Consider the following 18,420-nt stretch of genomic DNA (forward strand, 5'->3'; position numbering starts at 1 on the left):
TTCATCTTTATTCCCTAGTTTTAATACAGAATTCTCAAGAAGTGATATTGTCATCCTGGTTCTCTCTACCCCTGCTATCTTTAAGCTCTCATTTATTAATTTGAGTCTTAACGCCTCATGGGCCAGCAACGAACGAGCTGCCCCAGTATCAACTGAAGGCACAACTTCTTCCCCCTCAGGTCCTGCTTTCATATTTACCAGAGGCTCCTGGTGGGACCCAAGTTTGGAAAGCCCCAGAAATTGATCTAATTGTTCTGCTGCTCTTATAAGACCCTCAATTAAAGATTTCATTTCCTTCTTAACATGTCTGATTTCTCCACTAGTGAGTGGGGAGTTTACATGGCACATTTATCCTTGTCCCAGTGGGACCTCCCATAAGGGGTACACTGAGGTGCTGGTACAGGTGGCGTCTGGGAAAGGAAAATTTTTTATATCCCTTTTACATTGCTTTCATTCTCTCCTGAGCCCAGCATGCCCCCCTTCCTGTTAAATGACCCTATGTGCTTTACCATTTTCTCTTACTGGGGCAGTGCCTGTCTCCCTTTGTGCAACACTGGGGTTATATGGGGGGTGGGGGGGGGGTAGACTCTCTAGAGAGTACCATTGATTAGTTCCCTTTTCTAATTCCTCTCCTTCCTGGTCTGGAACTTATTTTTGTTGTTTTTACTAGTAACAGGCTGATTTCTTGTATCCAACAGGCGGCACATTCTGATTCTTTCTTTGAAAAGCACTTTTCTTCTTTAGGTATAAATTCAAGATCTGACAAACCCAACCTTCATCAGGTCCATCTTTTGGCCAAAATATGGATTTTTCCCTGTATTGTGTCTCTAGGCCGTATCTGTACACAGTATTTAAGCATCTTGTTCCTATCCTTGTTCCTGGTTTTGGGATCATTCTTCCAACTCTGAAGCATCTTTCCTAAGGGGCTATCTTTGGGCACAGTGTTAGGGACCCTTTTACCCTGTTCTATGGAGCTGCTATTACCCATCCCTCCGGAGTGCTACTGTGAACTACCCAGCTCTCAGGTTACCACACTCCGACTCTCGGATTAAATAGGGGTGTACTGCTGGCACTTCATCAAGCGCTCAGGGTACCGGACACCACCAGCTCCCGCCCGAGACTCTCTCTTTCAGCGCCACAGCCGCTTCGTCCGTCTCCGGCCGCGCCCCTCGCGGGACAACGGAACCGCGGATCGGGACTCCGCACTCGCTTCGCACTAAAAGTGCGTCTCAGCCACACACATTCAAGAGTCTCAACCCAAGATAAGAATTAAATTCCCTTACCTTGATTCGTGCACCAAGTTTCCGGGTCTGCAAGGGTTAACACCTGTGCCTGCCTAGCCCTTTGGCTTTTACGGAGTTTGTAACAATCTCTATTTCCTTTCAGCTGTCCCGAGAAGTCACCTCACCACCCAGACGGGATCGCTAAAATCAGCGGAGTGCACTTATACTGTCCAGAGCAGTGGGGACACCCCAAGAAGCGATAATGAACCCAGACGAGCCCCCAAATTGTTGGAAATATCCTCAGTTTTTGGTCAGGACGGTATCTCTGATAAAAGCAGTTTTTATTCACAAGTGCAATTGCAGGCCATTGCAACCAGATATTCCAGGTTACAATTTTACCCGAGGTTTGCATTTGTTAATTACATTCTGAAATGTGTTAGTTCACGTGCTATCTTGTGCCGGTCAGTCGCCATCCTGCTGTTTCCGCTTCCAAGATGTCTCGGTACTCTTTTCTTAGTGATACGTTAATTCCCTTCAAAGCTTCTTCCCTTCTGTCCCAGAGGCCTTTGTTCAACAAGGAGCCCAGGGGGTCGGTGATTCCAGTCCTTCCCGATATCTCTTCGGGCACATCCTTAGGTATGTCACAACTTGTATATTATTACAATGTGTACAACAAAACATTCAAACATACATTGTTGCTAGTTTATACAGGTATATTGTTAAGTATTTTAACTTCTCCTCTTTGGATCCTTTATTACTCAGGTCTTATTTACAAGCAGCAAAAAATCAGTAGTTCTATTTCAGACAGCTGGACAGACAGGAGCTGCAGTCTTTGTACCTATGACTGCTACCTAATAACTACAAATTGCTTCACTTACACAATGAGACCTTGAAATAAAACATTCTTATCTTACTCGAAATGCAGAAACAACATTTGATTCCCACGGTAACAGAAGAACACGAAGGGAGAGCTCTGCATCCCACTTCTCTGCATTTCTCGTCCCCTGCCTAGGAGGCACACACGCAGCGCTCTCTCTGCTCTCACCACGCGATCGACACGGCTGAAAATAAAGGCCGAGAGTCACACCAAAGCAAAGCAACAAGCACGTACCATAAAGGAAAACGAGCCTACCTTTACACGCTCCACGCCGGCGCGGTCCCACGCACGGAGAGCCACGCAGAGACGCAGGTCGCGCGGCTTCCCATCGGCGAAGCAGCTCCCGGCCACGCTCCGCCTTCCAGCTCCGGCGGCAGCCGCACAGTCGGCGGGTCCTGCTTCCCCCCCCGCCCCGGTCTTACGCAGAGCCCAGCCCCGGCTTCCCCTGCCCGCAGCGGGGCGCTGCCGGCCGACCGCTCCCAGACAGCTCGGTGGGGGAATGGGATGATGGTTGACATGATGCGATGTTGCTGCATGCTCTGAGTTAACAGTGCAGGAGATTTTAATGCCGAGTGTTGTGAGCAGTGAACAAGCCCAATTCCCTTAACATGTCCTAGTTGGAGAGCTGCTCCAGCCCTCTGATCATCCCTGTGTCCCTCCTCTAGACACACACCAACAGACCCAAGCCCTTTCTGTACTGGGGGTACCAGACCTGGACGCAGCAGTCCAGATGGAACCTCACAAGGGCAGAAAAGAGGCAGATAATCCTCACCTTCTCTCTGCTGTCTGTCCCCTGTTAACGCAGACCAGGATGCTGTTTACCTTCCAAGCTGCAGCAGCACACTGCTGGCTTAAACCCAGCTTTTGTCCAGCAAGTCCCCCATCCAAAATCTTCTCCTCAGGGCTGCTTTCAAAGAGTTCTTCTCCTAGTCTGTACTCACAACAAGGACTGCTCCTGTACGGATGCATTAATATAAATTGTAAAGCTATAACTACAGAGTAAAAGGAGAGCTAGAGAGTATCTAACACTCACCAGTGCTGAGGCTTTCAGTCAAGATGAACACTCACCCACACAGAGCCTCACCACAAAAACTCCACAAACCAGCACCCTCCAGAAAGAAATGTTACCTTAGCGGTGGCCAGCCCTTAAATGGGACCTGGGAGAGAGGTGGAGTCAAGCTCCACTCCTTCCAGGAGCTCACTTGAATTACTTTCACCTGTGCTCCTGCAGTTGACTCATCGCTTGCCTCAGCTGGTTAATCAGAGGTTGAGGCTGTGATCGACAGTTTCCCTTACAGTACCCAAAGTGAGAAGCCAGTTCTTCAGCTGGCTTCATTCTACACGTGGCATGATCTATAACTACATACTAAAACCAAAAGTTGCTAATATTTCATCGTGCAAGCATTGTATGAATTAGCAGCCTTTGCAGGCAGACAGGCTGCTAGCTTGTCAGATAGCAGCATCTTTTATTTTGCATTCTCCAGAGATTAATAGCCCTTCTACTCTTTTTCTTAATGAGAAAAACAGGCAAGCGTGGTACAGCCAGACAGTGGTATTCATTACGATTCCCTCCAGCTTTATATTGAGAAAAAGAGGAAAGGGGGAATGCTATGAAATCACTAAACTGCTTCTGTAAGAAAGGCAGTTAGGTATAGGTTTCAAATGCAGTTTCCCCAGTGATATGTCCGTGGGAGTTGTTGGTGTTAAGCACTCGAGAATAAAGAATAAATAAATCATAGCATAATAAGATAGCACAAACAGAATAATGCAATAGTAAAGCAGACCCCGGTAGAAGGGCTGGGATGTCCAAATCAATCTGACGGTGCCGAGATGTTTATTTCCCATCTACTGAGCTCACTCGCTACCAGACTTCACAAAATCCCTTTTCTGGTCACCTACGTGGAAACAAACACGAGCTGGTGGCAGAATAAATCTAGAGGTATGAACAGAAATGCTAAGAGACACCACAGAATATATCTGGTAATATAGGTGGAATTAAATATAAACAAAAGAAAAGTAATTCTACAGTATTTCAGACTTTTTTGTTAACAGATGGAAGAAAAACAAATAGTTTGAAAGAGGAAAATACTCTTTGTAATAGAGGTTAATGGATAAAAGCAGAACCTCCTCACAGTGACCACCTTTCAAGCGGAAGCATAATAATTGTGCATTAGCACAAGAGAATCCAATTGCCACAAAACTTTTCAAGGAAAGAAAGGATGACGCAGAAGAGATGCAGAGCTCGAGAGCTACCAGAGGACAAATATCACATAAGAGAGCCACTGGGTGAGACGGTGTCATTAACTGCTCAGAGCAATAGCAGGAAGTAATAAATGCAAACTGTCAGCTCACATCTATGCAATGCTAAGCTGAGAAGACCTAGCATATTACCCGGGTGCATTAGTGAGGTGCACTACATGCACTACAGCAGCTATGACGCTTCCAATTTCTGCCCAGGCAAATTTGTAACAGGCGTTAGTACAGTTACATGGCTCACTCAAACTATTTAGCCCTGTATCTTCAGGGCAAGATAATGACTCTTCTTCCAGTAATGGAGCAATATAATGTGAAGCCATCTCACTTATCTGTGCAAAAGCAGTATTACACAATGTCACCGCCCCCTACAAATTCCTTCCCTCTGCTGTGTGCCAGGAAGAGGGAGTGACATGATTTCCTTTCCTGACAGAGATAAATTATTTTCAAGATAGCAGTGTCTGCAAGATGCGCTCAGCAAAGAGAGTGGCCACATAAACTTTGACATTTACTTTGGAAATACAGATATTTTCTAATCTCATGTCATTCAGTACTCATTCAGTATTCATGACATTTCCCGCCCCCTCATTAAACATTCATTCAGTATCATTCAATATACATGACTTTCCCCACCCACTCATTAAATATTCATTCAGTACTCATTCAATAATCATGACTTTTCCCGCCCAATCATTGAATATTCATTCAATACTCATTCGATATTCATGACGTTTCCCACCCACTCATTAAATATTCATTCAATACTCATTCAACATTCATAACTATATCCACCCACTCATTAAATATTCATCCTGTTCTCATTCAATATTCATGACCTTTCCCACCCACTCATTAAACATTCATTGTGTACTCATTCAATAATCATGACTTTTCCCGCCCACTCATTGAATATTCATTCAATACTCATTCGATATTCATGACTTTTCCCACCCACTCATTAAATATTCATCCTGTTCTCATTCAATATTCATGACTTTTCCCACCCACTCATTGAATATTCATTCAATACTCATTCAATATTCATTACTTTTCCGGCCCACTCATTAAACATTCATTGAGTACTCATTCAATATTCATGACTTTTCCCTCCCACACATTGAATATTCAATACTCATTCAATATTCATGACGTCTCCCACCCACTCATTAAATATTCATCCTGTTCTCATTCAATATTCATGACTTTTCCCACCCACTCATTAAACATTCATTGAGCACTCATTCAATAATCATGACTTTTCCCGCCCACTCATTGAATATTCATTCAACACTCATTCGATATTCATGACGTTTCCCACCCACTCATTAAATATTCATTCGGTACTCATTCAATATTCATGACGTTTCCCACCCACTCGTTAAATATTCATTCAATACTCATTCAATATTCATGGCTGTTTTTTTTCCCACTCATTCAATATTCATTCAGTTCATTCATTCACAGCGTAATAGCCATGTTCTTTAAAGTTCCGAAGATACTGCCCTAAGTTAATGTTGATCAGGAATTGCCTGATATCAGTGCCACCGCCTGTGGCTGACATGATGGCAGCTTCATTCCAAATATTCCCCGACAACCACGTGGAAGTAGTCAGGATAATTGCATTGTCAATAGCAACAGAACTCTCTTCATTTGTTGTCAGCCAGCCAACAGAAAGCACCAGTTTCTCAGAGATAATTCTTCGATGTTCTTTAGTTCAAACTGTTATTTTGTTGTTCTTGTGGTTGTTTTTTAAAGACAGCAAACCTACAGAAAATAAAAACAAAATTAGAACAAACAAACGAGGAATATCACTGTATAAAAAGGCTTGATTTCACATTAGTCTCGGATAAAATTCTGAAAAGCTCCTTGCCATTTGCACAGTAATTTAACACTATCTGAACTATGAAAACTTCAAATGGGTTAAACGGCATAACCTCTCCCTCCTTGTATAATCAGCTCTATAAAGAAGACGACTTAAACAGCAAGCTGAAAGTAAAGGTATTACATATACCTTATTATCCAAAATATTCTCTTAAAAAAAAAAAAAGACGCTACTTATTATCTAGAATTGAACTACTTCTGTGCTGTATCATTAACTCCACTGAAGGATAAAACCTCTTCTGGTATGATTTCTTTAATGCATTTGAACAACTAGATCATTATTTTGACTTTCAAATAGATATAACAAAAAACCAAAACACAATCTTCACATTTACACCATGTATGTATGATGGCATGATAGGAGGAAAAAGTGAAATTGAACAAAGCGAATTGCTTTTCTGAAATGTATATAAAAAACATAGATTGTAAATATATATGTATTTATGTGTGTGTATACGTATATCAGAGCACTATTCTTATGTAAGTTTCGTTATTTATAACACCTCTCTGCATTCTTAAGAATGTATCCAACTTCAGTCCTTGGGCCGTATCTTTATCAGCTTCGATTTCTGTTCACAAAGTTTCCGAGCAGCAACACGCCATCTTCAGTAAGAAAGGTTCCTTCACAGACTTCAAGCATTAGAATTTCCTCAAGCTTTTCATATAAACCCCTTCACAAAACATAAAGCTCAACGCTACTGCCCCTCACCCACCTCTATACTCCTGAAAAATATGTATACAAAGACATTTTATGTCTACAAGTTGAACCTATCTTCTTAGCATGGGGTAACTGCTACAGAAATGACTAAGGCAAGCAAAAAAAAAAAAAAAAAAAAAAAAAAAAAAAAAAAAAAAAAATTAAAAAAAAAAAAAGAATAGGCAGAAACTGTTTGTGTCTCAGTGCATCATACACTCATTAAGAAAAAAAAAGAGTACACGTACTCAAGCATAAGAAAAAGAAAGTTCAGTGCTAGCATTTCAAACTAAGTAATTCAAAATTGATGTTGAAATTGGTTATCTCAGCAGTTTCCATCTTCCTTGGTTTTGTGGTGTTGTTTAGGGTCTTTGACCCTGAGGTGTTAACGTGGATTTTCACTCAGTGTCATTCTTTCAATCCTTCCACCTTCAGCGATGACAAAAAGTCACTTAGGAAAACACTTACACTTTTCTGTACCTAAGTACTGTGTTTCCTACATGCAGTGTCTCTGCCCACACCTTATGCCGGAACACCTCCAGTTCTGTTTCTTCAGGAACTCAAACAACCGCATATTGTCAGTTACTTGGATCCATCTCTATACAAACCACAACACACTAGATTATCTTCTATACAAACTCTGCTTCCGAATTTGTACAACATTATTTCTTTTTGCGGCACATTTCAAAACATAGTACACAGCAGACCTACAAAGGAAAAAGGTGCTTGTTGAGAACCACAAAACGACAGCAATGCTAGGAGGTGAAGGCCAAGGCCATTCTTCATTTGAGCAGTCATCTCCAGCTGAAGCCCTTTTAAAGAAAATGGGCAACTCTGACCTACCAATACAGCTCATTAGGTAGCGAGTTCACTGTCATCTGTTGTTGTATCGGTGAAGAGGATTCTGTTTATTTTGGTATAACTGCTCTCAGATGATGCTGCAAGTAACATACAACTAATGAAATCCACAAACAGGTGCGTGCTTATATCACAGGCCAGAGAATAAATAGCACATCATTTATGCTCCAGTGTTTTAGCCTCAAAAAGCATACAGAAAAAATTGGAACCCAACGATCACCTCACCCAAAATGGGACGCTATTTAAAAGTAATGACAACCATTGAAAAAGAGCGCATTGGCCCAGTCTTTAACTGTCACAATTGCAGGGTTTTTAGGAAGATTTTATAACCCCATTTTAAGCTCTTCCCTATCCTGGACAATATGGCTATTTTCACAGAGCGTATCCCACACGGCTATCTGGCATCTAGCTGTTGGACCTTTCCACGCATATCTACCCCAAGACCAAAACTGGTAATAACAATGCTATCAGTCTTGTTAGTTGTTATTTTTACTGCGTTACATTGCAACGGTTTGCAATCTGGCTGGACTTATGTGCTCAAGAAGTATCAGATATTCCAGCTGTATACGTCCTGCCTCAATAAACAGTTGTCCACCGTACATATTGCAGACGCTACGAGAGAGTCCCTTATATCAAAACCACCAGTTGGTCCCTCCCTGCTTTATTGTCAAATTTTACATTTTCCAGATAATTGTCAAGATAACAAATGGGATACACTCCGTTACAGCAGTAAAAACTTCTCGTTACAACATGGAAAACTCTGTGTGAGCATTAGTTGTATATAGGTTACAGTGCTTTCCCACTTACATATACAATTTATTCATCTATTCAAGGAGAAGTTAAAGGTTAAAATATTAATTTAAAAAAAAATAAGCATATAAAAAAAAAAATTTTCCATTCTTTCCTTTTAACTCTTATCTTTTAAAAGTTTTCCTGGGGCAGCAGTTCCCAGGCCTCAGGGCTAGTGGATGCCTTTACCAGTGTGTAGCGAGTCCATCCTTTCTCAGCTGTCCTCACAGCTGTTTCAGTCATTAGAAGTACTTGGAACCGTCCTTCCCAGTCAGGTTGCAGCTTTGTCTCCTTCTTCATCTGGATTAGGATCCAGTCCCCGGCAATTATTTCTACATCATCCTGCTCTATATGGATGGGCCTGGTATTTCGGGGATCTTTGGAGTGAGAGTCAATGTACCCCTTTTGCCTCCAATACAGTAAACACTGTATGAGATATTAAAACTGGTATACTTTGGCCCGTGTAGATTTACAGGCCTCTTGAATATAGAGCACCAGTGCAGCCACCGCACTCACGCACCCTGGCCATCCCTTATTCCCTTCAAACTTTTTGGAGCTTTATGATCAGTCCGTAGCCGTGTGTCCACATTCGGCACCATCCTGTCATTCTTGGGAACGTATGGAGTTCCTTGTCAATTTGCAGCTCAGGGGTTTGGCAGATGGGTTCTTTCCTGGCAGTCCTTAAGGCTCAAAGTCCAGCTGTAATCCCATATCCCAAATATGTCACTTGCCGTTAGAGTTATTTGTGCTTTCTGTAGACCAAGAAACTCAGCAAACTCACAGTTCATTACACAGTTCTTTTCTTGTCACGGCATCCACTTGCTGCAGTAAAGTTCCACCCTGGGATGAAGGATCCCAGGCCTCGAGCTCACGAGTTGACCGGTTCTCAAAAATCATTAAGCTGTTCTCACAACCCTGGGTAACAGTGTCCAGGTTAACTGGACATTAGGACATCCCTCTATTAGGGCTTTTTTATTCAAAAGCAAATAACCGGGCAGAAGAGACATCCACCAAATCCAGAAGGTAAACTCCACCTATTCATTCCTTAACCGGGTTAATAAAGTGCACAGACTTGCCACCACTGAGTGTATGCATTCAACAGTTCTATTACTTGCCCTCAAGTCTTGTTCCAAACTATAGCACTTGCTATCAAAACATTTTGCAAAATTGGAATCCAAACTCCAACAAGTTACCTATTATTTCTTTTATCCTGCTGCAGTTACATATCCTCAAAGGGCACCGCTTTACCCTGTCTGGGCGAGCTCTGGCTTTTAATTTCTATTTAGGGCTTCACATTTGGCTCTGATGCCCACGCCCCTAAGTATATCATATTTGAGATTGCTGTGACTCCTGGGGGTACAGCATTGTTTATCCCAGTTTGTGTTAAAGCCAGACTTACAATTCTTAATCGGTCAATATTGTTGGACTCTTAGCTCCAGTTTTATTAAATTTCTTGCCAGAGTAACCTGCCAGGTACAAGAACTCCTGTATTCCTACTTGTTTTCCTAGCTTATATTTAATAAATCTAATAATAATAATAATAATACCTTTTCTTGTTGGGCAGTATCTTCTACTACTGCTACAAAACCATCTACGAGGGCAAAGAAGAATACCATATCCACCAGAAAATAAACCACTTCATCCTGCTTCCCTAAATGCAGTTTCCCGTTGCAGTTTGCACACTGCTTTCCTTCCAGCGGGGCAGAGCCCTCCCTGGGCTCTTCAAGCCCCTACCCCCCCCATCTTCCTGAGGGGATCTCTGGGTCCTATGACTCTATTCTAGCACAAAACAGTAACAGCTGTTATTATTCCCAGTTCCCTTTCTATCTGCTTGTCAGTTTTTGTTGTTGTTGTTTGTTTGTTTTCATATCATTCTCCTCCTCTCTTCAGCCCTGACATCCCCGTTATACCTTGCCGGTCATTGCCTCCTTCAGCCTGTGTTTGTCCCAAAGTTCCTCACTTTCCAAACTCTCATCGTTACGTAAACTACTAACATCCTATTTCAGTTTCAGCTCCTTCTCTCCAGAGGTGCCCAGCGCTAACACTGGGATTTCAGCTTTCCTACATCTCTGCACACGAAGGCTATTCTCACTTCCATCGCCTCCTTCCCCTCCACCTCCCCCTTTGCTGTTTACAGCAGCAGTCTCCATCCCTTCAGTTCCTTGGGCTGTTCCACCCATATCTTTATGGCCTTATTTCATGTTTTTCTCGATTCCCAATTTCATCTTTATTCCCTAGTTTTAATACAGCATTCTCAAAAAGTGGTATTGTCATCCTGGTTCTCTCTACCCCTGCTATCTCTAAGCTCTCATTTATTAATTTGAGTCTTAACGCCTCATGGGCCAGCAATGAATGAGCTGCCCCAGTATCAACTAAAGGCACAACTTCTTCCCCCTCAGGTCCTGCTTTCATATTTACCAGAGGCTCCTGGTGGGACCCAAGTTTTGAAAGCCCCAGAAATTGATCTAATTGTTCTGCTGCTCTTATAAGACCCTCAATTAAAGATTTCATTTCCTTCTTAACATTTCTGATTTCTCCACTAGTGAGTGGGGAGTTTACATGGCACATATATCCTCGTCCCAGTGGGACCTCCCATAAGGGGTACACCGAGGTGCTGGTACAGCTGGTGTCTGGGAAAGGAAAATTTCTGATATCCCTTTTACATTGCTTTAATTCTCTCCTGAGCCCAGCACGCCCCCCTTCCTGTTACATGACCCTAAGTGCTTTACCATTTTCTCTTACTGGGGCAGTGCCTGTCTCCCTTTGTGCAACACTGGGGTTATATGGGGGGGGGGGAAAATCTCTAGAGAGTACCATTGATTAGTTCCCTTTTCTAATTCCTCTCCTTCCTGGTCTGGAACTTATTTTTGTTGTTTTTACTAGTAACAGGCTGATTTCTTGTATCCAACAGGCGGCACATTCTGATTCTTTCTTTGAAAAGCACTTTTCTTCTTTAGGTATAAATTCAAGATCTGACAAACCCAACCTTCATCAGGTCCATCTTTTGGCCAAAATATGGATTTTTCCCTGTATTGTGTCTCTAGGCCGTATCTGTACACAGTATTTAAGCATCTTGTTCCTATCCTTGTTCCTGGTTTTGGGATCATTCTTCCAACTCTGAAGCATCTTTCCTAAGGGGCTATCTTTGGGCACAGTGTTAGGGACCCTTTTACCCTGTTCTATGGAGCTGCTATTACCCATCCCTCCGGAGTGCTACTGTGAACTACCCAGCTCTCAGGTTACCACACTCCGACTCTCGGATTAAATAGGGGTGTACTGCTGGCACTTCATCAAGCGCTCAGGGTACCGTACACCACCAGCTCCCGCCCGAGACTCTCTCTTTCAGCGCCACAGCCGCTTCGTCCGTCTCCGGCCGCGCCCCTCGCGGGACAACGGAACCGCGGATCGGGACTCCGCACTCGCTTCGCACTAAAAGTGCGTCTCAGCCACACACATTCAAGAGTCTCAACCCAAGATAAGAATTAAATTCCCTTACCTTGATTCGTGCACCGAGTTTCCGGGTCTGCAAGGGTTAACACCTGTGCCTGCCTAGCCCTTTGGCTTTTACGGAGTTTGTAACAATCTCTATTTCCTTTCAGCTGTCCTGAGAAGTCACCTCACCACCCAGACGGGATCGCTAAAATCAGCGGAGTGCACTTATACTGTCCAGAGCAGTGGGGACACCCCAAGAAGCGATAATGAACCCAGACGAGCCCCCAAATTGTTGGAAATATCCTCAGTTTTTGGTCAGGACGGTATCTCTGATAAAAGCAGTTTTTATTCACAAGTGCAATTGCAGGCCATTGCAACCAGATATTCCAGGTTACAATTTTACCCGAGGTTTGCATTTGTTAATTACATTCTGAAATGTGTTAGTTCACGTGCTATCTCGTGCCGGTCAGTCGCCATCCTGCTGTTTCCGCTTCCAAGATGTCTCGGTACTCTTTTCTTAGTGATACGTTAATTCCCTTCAAAGCTTCTTCCCTTCTGTCCCAGAGGCCTTTGTTAAACAAGGAGCCCAGGGGGTCGGTGATTCCAGTCCTTCCCGATATCTCTTCGGGCACATCCTTAGGTATGTCACAACTTGTATATTATTACAATGTGTACAACAAAACATTCAAACATACATTGTTGCTAGTTTATACAGGTATATTGTTAAGTATTTTAACTTCTCCTCTTTGGATCCTTTATTACTCAGGTCTTATTTACAAGCAGCAAAAAATCAGTAGTTCTATTTCAGACAGCTGGACAGACAGGAGCTGCAGTCTTTGTACCTATGACTGCTACCTAATAACTACAAATTGCTTCACTTACACAATGAGACCTTGAAATAAAACATTCTTATCTTACTCGAAATGCAGAAACAACATTTGATTCCCACGGTAACAGAAGAACACGAAGGGAGAGCTCTGCATCCCACTTCTCTGCATTTCTCGTCCCCTGCCTAGGAGGCACACACGCGTCGCCCTCTCTGCTCTCACCACGCGATCGACACAGCTGAAAATAGAGGCCGAGAGTCACACCAAAGCAAAGCAACAAGCACGTACCATAAAGGAAAACAAGCCTACCTTTACACGCTCCACGCCGGCGCGGTCCCACACACGGAGAGCCACGCACAGACGCAGGTCGCGCGGCTTCCCATCGGCGAAGCAGCTCCCGGCCACGCTCCGCCTTCCAGCTCCGGCGGCAGCCGCACAGTCGGCGGGTCCTGCTCCCCCCCCAGGTCTTACGCAGAGCCCAGCCCCGGCTTCCCCTGCCCGCAGCGGGGCGCTGCCGACCGACCGCTCCCAGACAGCTCGGTGGGGGAATGGGATAATGGTTGACATGATGCGATGTTGCTGCATGCTCTGAGTTAACAGTGCAGGAGATTTTAATGCCGAGTGTTGTGAGCAGTGAACAAGCCCAACTCCCTTAACATGTCTTTGTTGGAGAGCTGCTCCAACCCTCTGATCATCCCCGTGTCCCTCCTCTAGACACACACCAACAGACCCAAGCCCTTTCTGTACTGGGGGTACCAGACCGGGACGCAGCAGTCCAGATGGAACCTCACAAAGGCAGAAAAGAGGCAGATAATCCTCACCTTCTCTCTGCTGTCTGTCCCCTGTTAACGCAGACCAGGATGTTGTTTACCTTCCAAGCTGCAGCAGCACACTGCTGGCTTAAACCCAGCAAGTCCCCCATCCAAAATCTTCTCCTCAGGGCTGCTTTCAAAGAGTTCTTCTCCTAGTCTGTACTCACAACAAGGACTGCTCCTGTACAGATGCATTAATATAAATTGTAAAGTTAGAACTACAGAGTAAAAGGAGAGCTAGAGAGTATCTAACACTCACCAGTGCTGAGGCTTTCAGTCAAGATGAACACTCACCCACACAGAGTCTCACCACAAAAACTCCACAAACCAGCACCCTCCAGAAAGAAATGCTACCTTAGCGGTGGCCAGCCCTTAAATGGGACCTGGGAGAGAGGTGGAGTCAAGCTCCACTCCTTCCAGGAGCTCACCTGAATTACTTTCACCTGTGCTCCTGCAGTTGACTCATCGCTTGCCTCAGCTGGTTAATCAGAGGTTGAGGCTGTGATCGACAGTTTCCCTTACAGTACCCAAAGTGAGAAGCCAGTTCTTCAGCTGGCTTCATTCTACACGTGCCATTATCTATAACTACATACTAAAACCAAAAGTTGCTAATATTTCATCGTGCAAGCATTGTATGAATTAGCAGCCTTTGCAGGCAGACAGGCTGCTAGCTTGTCAGATAGCAGCATCTTTTATTTTGCATTCTCCAGAGATTAATAGCCCTTCTACTCTTTTTCTTAATGAGAAAAACAGGCAAGCGTGGTACAGCCAGACAGTGGTATTCATTACGATTCCCTCCAGCTTTATATTGAGAAAAAGAGGAAAGGGGGAATGCTATGAAATCACTAAACTGCTTCTGTAAGAAAGGCAGTTAGGTATAGGTTTCAAATGCAGTTTCCCCAGCGATGTGTCCGTGGGAGCTGTTGGTGTTAAGCACTCGAGAATAACCAGCTATTTGACAAAGATCTCTAAAGGGAACAAATCGAAGATTACGTGATGGCTTAGGTTACAAGGGACTTCAAAGATCATGCGTAAGAGGCTACAAGTAAGAAGGGGGCAGACTCTTTAGCAGGGCCTGTCCTGATGTGTCAAGGGGAAACGGTTTCATACTAAAAGAAGGGAGTTTGGGATTGGATTTGGAAATGTTTTTTTCCGATAAGGGTGGCAAGACACTGGAATGGGTCTCCTGGAGATGTGGAGACGCCCTGTCCTTGGAGACGTTCGAGGTCAGGCTGGACGGGGCTCTGAGCACTGTAATCTAGCTGTAGGTGCCCCTGCCACAACGGCCAGTTCCTTCAGAGCCTTGGATGCGTGCTGTCTGGCCCCATACACTTGTACATCTTTAGTCTCATGAGGTGGTCTGTGACTTGCTCTGCTTTTAGAGAGAGAGGCGTTTTGCTCCCCTGACCCCCACCTAGAGGTTCAGGGATGTGAGTGGTGTGAGAAGCCTGACTGGCAGTGAAGACTGAGGCAAAGCACTTGTTGCGCATCTCAACCTTCTCCACATCAGTTATAACCGGTTCTCCTTTTCCATTTATCAGAGGGGTGCACTCTCCTTTGCTTGTCTCTTCTGACCACTGTACCTGTAGAACCCCTTCTTGTTCCTTTTCAGATCTCACGCTAAATTCAGTTCCATCGGTGCCCCAGCTTTCCCGATCCCATATCTGCACATCTAGATGGCATTCCTGTATTATTTTCAGGCCGCACGTCTCTGCTTCCGCCGCCTCTGCATTTTCTTCTTTTCCCTCAGTTTGACCAGCAGGTCCTTGCTCAGCCATACTCGCTTCCTGCCTCTTCTGCTTAATTCCTTATGAAATGTCCATTAAGAGAGCGGAATGGTTACCTCAACATGAATTACTGAGTGATTCTGAAAAGCGGCGTTTCAAGCAGAAGCTGGTAACAAGAAAGAACGTTGACAGGACAACAGATGAAGTGGGCGTAAAGCAGCATTACAGTCTGCTGGGTAGGACACATCAGAATGTGACGTTTTACTGTCTTTGGCGCTGTGTTTAGTTTGACTCTGATGCTAGCGATTAGAAACATGCTGTTTGTTGTTAAAAAGAACCAAGTACTGCACTCTGTTTTGGTTTTCAGCACGTACCCACCATCGTGGTCACCAACTTCTTTAAACATTTGTGGGTTTTTTTTCTATCACGATACTTTTTAAAAAATATTTTTCTGACGCTATCTGCAAAGGTACAACTGATTCAAGTTATACCACATTCTATTGAGTTGCTCTGTCTCTTCCCAGACTACGCGAGTGTCAAGTTGCCAATGTTTTATTTGGTTTCTGATCAGGAAAGGAGTTTCCCCTGCAAGTAAAGCAATATTTTAAAAGCTTTAAGAGTGGAATATTGCCTTTGGGGATAGCTGTGCTTTTTTGGTTCAGCTACAGGCAAAGGCCTGTGTATGGGAACTATCGAGTGGAGGCCCGAACCACTGATTGAGCACCTGGGGAAAGGACCCAGTCAGCCCTGGGAGCACAGGTGAAAGCAACTGAGCTGTGTGAGCAGAAGGGGTGGAACCTGGCTGCACCTCTCTTAGACCTCATTTAAGGGCTGACTGCCACTGGGGAAGGGTTTCTTCCTGGAGTGTTCTCTTTGGTGAGGCTTTTCTCTGTGAACCTACAATCTTCTTATATGGGTAAGCATTTTATTTTATTTTATTTTTCTTTCTTTCTCTGTTGTACCATGGCTGTCATTATGTCTCTGGTGAAACACCATTTCACTCCACCAGTGAAAGGTGGCTGCCCTCCGGTTTAAAATGGCTGAGCGATTAGGGGCATTATCCAACGAGCCAGAACTCACTGTGCTACTTCTTAATCTAAGGTGTTTAAATTCACATTACTGAGAAGTATAGTTTGTAGTCAGGGAACAGGGGAGGAGTAGACTTGTTCCTGTACTCTTTTGAAATCAAGTTGCACTTTAGAGAGGGCTTGCCTACAGCAGGGAAGGAAATGGAATGTGCTGCTTTGCGAGGGAAGGATTTTAAGGGAGGAGGAAGGTACCTGCTTGCAACTCAGACGCTGAAGTTCTCTCCAGGGAATGCACAACTGAAGCCCTTTGGGCCACACAGGGCATTCGGTTTTGGTTTAACGCAGTCTAATGGGCTATGAGAACCATTAGCAGCATTTTAAAAGAAAGAAAAGAATCGTCACATACAGGCTATTGGCTCTTCAGTATAGAAAGCTGTTCCAAGCTTGTGGTGATCTGCTTTTCAAGGCTTCCCAGGCTGAGAATGCTAAGTCTCCTAGGATTATCTCAGGCACGTTGCTTTCTTCAGCATTTCCTGCTTCCTAACTTAGTGCCCTACATGTTTCCCTCCCACCCCCCAGCCCCCCCCCTTACCTGTTTTGTGAGCTGGCTAACAGAATTTAATTGCAGCTTGCTCTCTGGATTGACCAGATAGGTGAACTTTGGGGAGTACCTTAAGACCATGTAGGTAGCAATTATGATTTGCTGATCTCTGTCAGTTTGTTCCAGAATCATTGCTTGCAGGGATTTCTGCAGTACTATTAGGCTAGTCCGCTTGCTTTCCAGGCCTCTCTGTGCTGTAAGTTCTTCCCTTTCCTCTTTTCTCATGCTATACTCTTTACTTGCAGCAGTTTCTCAATTCCTTATCAGCTATTATTCCAGCTTCTTAAGTCCTCTTTTTCCTGTTAGTGATGTATATATTAATATATGTATTTCCTATGGAATGTGCTGGGAACACGCAATTTTGAACTCTGAGATTCACTTATCAGCACCCTTACAGCGTTTAGGCACCCTATATCTTGTCCTGCACACGTGGGGCATTGTGCCTCAGTTGCTCTTCCAGGGCTCGGGACAAGGCAGTCCTACCTTCCTTGCCCGTGGGTTCTCTCAGGCCTGAGATTCGTGTTTGCTATTTGCTTGGTTTTTCCTTTTACTTTTGCATGGCATCAGAGGCCCGGGCAGCCCTTGGAAAGCTGTGTAGGTGTGTTGGTTTCTGTGATTAAGTGTCAGGCCCAGTTTGACTGCAGTAGGGCAAACTGATAGAACTACCTGACCACAGCTGGTCTCCCCAAGCATATGAATTGGTCTATGGGACTGGCCTGCTGCCTATCAATTATGCATGAAAACTCCACTAGCTGTTTTGGGCTATTGGGTGGTGCTTTGAACAGTAACTGTGGAGTTACTGGAGTTATAGAAATATTTGCCAGTCTTTTCAAATCCTATGGGTTTGGCCTGTTTTTCATTACAGCTGCAGTGTGTGGCATTGGCACAGCCAGTCCTGTCACTCCAGGAGAGGAAGTGGGGCATCTGCCAGCACCTCCAAAGAGCTGTCACGTCACCCGCCTCTGAGGCCTCTAGAGTCCAACTGAAGGATTGTTGGGCTGTGTGCAAGCTCTTTGGTGCTCCCTACGAAGATCGCCTGATGTTAAGACTGGAAAAGTGACTGCAGTATCTCCACAAGATGATTCGTGCCTTGAAGCCAAGGTCACAGTCTCCTTTTGAATGTTTTTCCCCCTATACCGCTGGGCATGCAAACTAGATGAGGTCAAACTTTGAAGTTTGCTCCGATTCTGGTATTTGGATTTTTGTGGATCTTTGCCTGGATCAAGCTGTAAGCAATTCCAGAAAAGCATCCGACTTTGTGAAGCGTGGCGTGACTTCATCTGCTTTGTGACCCGCAGGCTGTCAGCGTATAGCTACTTTCTCAGTTTTTGTTGGGTGTCTTCCAGCCCTACTGTATTTCCTATTTCACCTCCTTTATTAGCATGACTAAGCACCTCTTGAGTGTTACTCTGACAGGG

Source organism: Excalfactoria chinensis, chromosome 5 (genome assembly GCF_039878825.1).
Source record: "Excalfactoria chinensis isolate bCotChi1 chromosome 5, bCotChi1.hap2, whole genome shotgun sequence".
Lineage (NCBI taxonomy): Eukaryota > Metazoa > Chordata > Aves > Galliformes > Phasianidae > Excalfactoria > Excalfactoria chinensis.